Raw genomic sequence first — 2,348 nt, forward strand, 5'->3', positions numbered from 1 at the left:
AGGTAGTGTTGTTAATCAGCTTTGGCGTGACCACAATCCTAGTAAAGGTATGCATCACCATTCGCTTCTGCAATTATAGCCTGCTCAAAAGGCAAAATTAGACGCAGCACCAATGCAGTTAACTTAAAAATAAACTGCTTTCATGTTTACAACAAGATACGCTAAGCATTCTTGCAAGTAGTAGAATTTCAATGACAAAGATCCATCAATTACTGCTGAGGATGATATATCAACCTGACACAAAAATCGGTTTATTGTGTTGGTGTTGTTAAATAAAAAAATATTACAGAAAAATCACAGTAAACATTTTTAGTCAAAAGTCAAGATATTAGGTACAAACAGGCAAGAATTTTAAATGTATCGTGATGTTTAAAAAGCATGACAATCAGCCAAGGCATAGCAATGGTTGGATGTGAACTTCAACCCTTCAATTCTGCCTTCGGCTAAAACATCTCATCTACATTCCATCATTCTATCTTGCCTCACCTTCCTTTTATTTTCACCTTGGGTTCCAATTCCATTAGTATTCAGCACATTTTTTTTCACACCAATTGCAGTAAACCAGTGTGCCAATGCACTCGCACTTCAATGAAGCCCGCAAACCTAATAAATTTCACCGGTTGCATGTGTAAGTCATGCATTGTTAAAGGCGGTGGAATCGAGCGAATTAAGTGCCTCTCACAGTAGAAAGAAAAGTTAATAACACCATGGGTGAGGTGATGCATAGGGGAGCTAAAGCACTGTCTTCATTTAGGCGATCGGGACCCCGATGAGGGTCTGCTGATGGTTCTACACTACGAAGCACAACGCATTCACTGACACTTCAAATTGGAACAATTTAGATTTTGCTTAGAGAAAACTTGTTTCTTCAAAAGAAACTTATATGGAAGAAGCAGTTTTTCAGCACCTGATAATCGAATATATTAAAATTGCTTAGTGTATATTTGTTTTTATCCCCACTGAATGGGTTTGCCTGCGCACCACACCCCAGTAGTCACCAAATAAGTAAAAAGTTAAAACTTGTGGCAGCTAACTGTGTTACCTTTTCAGAATATATGTACACTTGGGTACCATTTCTTTTAAATCTTAAAACAACCTTGAAAAGCTCGCACGATTACAATTAGGCCTCACATGTGCAGCTGGTATAGAGGTGGTTTCATGTCAATTAAATCTTTAAATGCCTCCCAATTGGCGATTGTAGCGTAAAAAAATCTTGTTTGATTATAAAAAAAGCCTGTGCAGAGTTTTCTGTATCTTATAGGCCACGGTTAAATTCCCATTCATGATTATTTTCTAGATGTCTGCCAATTATTCACTACTTGCTAAAGTAGGAAAGACCACGTATTACACACTTCTAGTTGATGCGCAAGGTAAAAAATAATACGAAGTGCTTAAAAAGTTGATTTGCTGTGTTGCACCGCGGATCTTCTTAACTCCTTCACAATGTTGCAGGAAGGGTGTATATTATGAAACTCGAACACAATAATCTAAGTTCGACTGCAATTTTTTGCAAGGTTTCTTTTTCGCACACCAAAATTCTGGTGTTATATCAGTGACTTTTTAGGATTTGCTTTAATTTGAAAGCAACAAATAGTATTATCATTAGCAACCTCACTGATGTAGTACAATATATGTTTGTTAAACTCAGTGCACCTTCGACATTTAAATCTCTAAAGAAACCCAAATCGATGTTAACTACTAGAAAATAAAATTAAGCAGCATCAAGACAAGTTATGTTGCTGCGCTTCCAATATACCTTATAATCCACAAAACTAGTGTATACCATCATGTTTTATTTTGTATGGTTATCTTACACGACTATCTTTGTACAGTCCCTTCATCTGCTCTATAATCATCATGTCTTCGCCTTTCTAGTCCAATTTAGCCTACAGAAAACTTCCTACAGACACGATGATTCTTTTAGTTGGCTACCAAGCCGATGTTTGCACATGTTAAGTGTGATTACAACAACGTATTCTGAGGATATCGATGAGATCAGCTTACTTTAATTACGCATATAGAAAAGTGACCAGAAGGGATTCGAGGAGACGAGATTGGTTAAGCGAATTGTAGAAGGTCTCCTGATGGGAATCTAAGGCGATTTGGACATCAAACTACTTAATGTATGACCTCCTTTTGATAAATCAAGGCCACCTGGTGGTCAAGTTGCGCGGGAAACGTCTAAATGTTCCAAAACGTTGGTCCTGAATGCCAACCTATATCCTGATTATTGGAGCACATTGAAGAATTACCACACCTTTATACTCAGCTCCTCACAGGACTGATGTAAAATTACTCAGTTACACTCAATTTCGCTACAAATAGTCACCACATTAACCTTCAGATTT

The sequence above is a fragment of the Echinococcus granulosus genome (genome assembly GCF_000524195.1).
Source record: "Echinococcus granulosus chromosome Unknown EG_S00147, whole genome shotgun sequence".
In the NCBI taxonomy this organism is placed as follows: Eukaryota; Metazoa; Platyhelminthes; class Cestoda; order Cyclophyllidea; family Taeniidae; genus Echinococcus; species Echinococcus granulosus.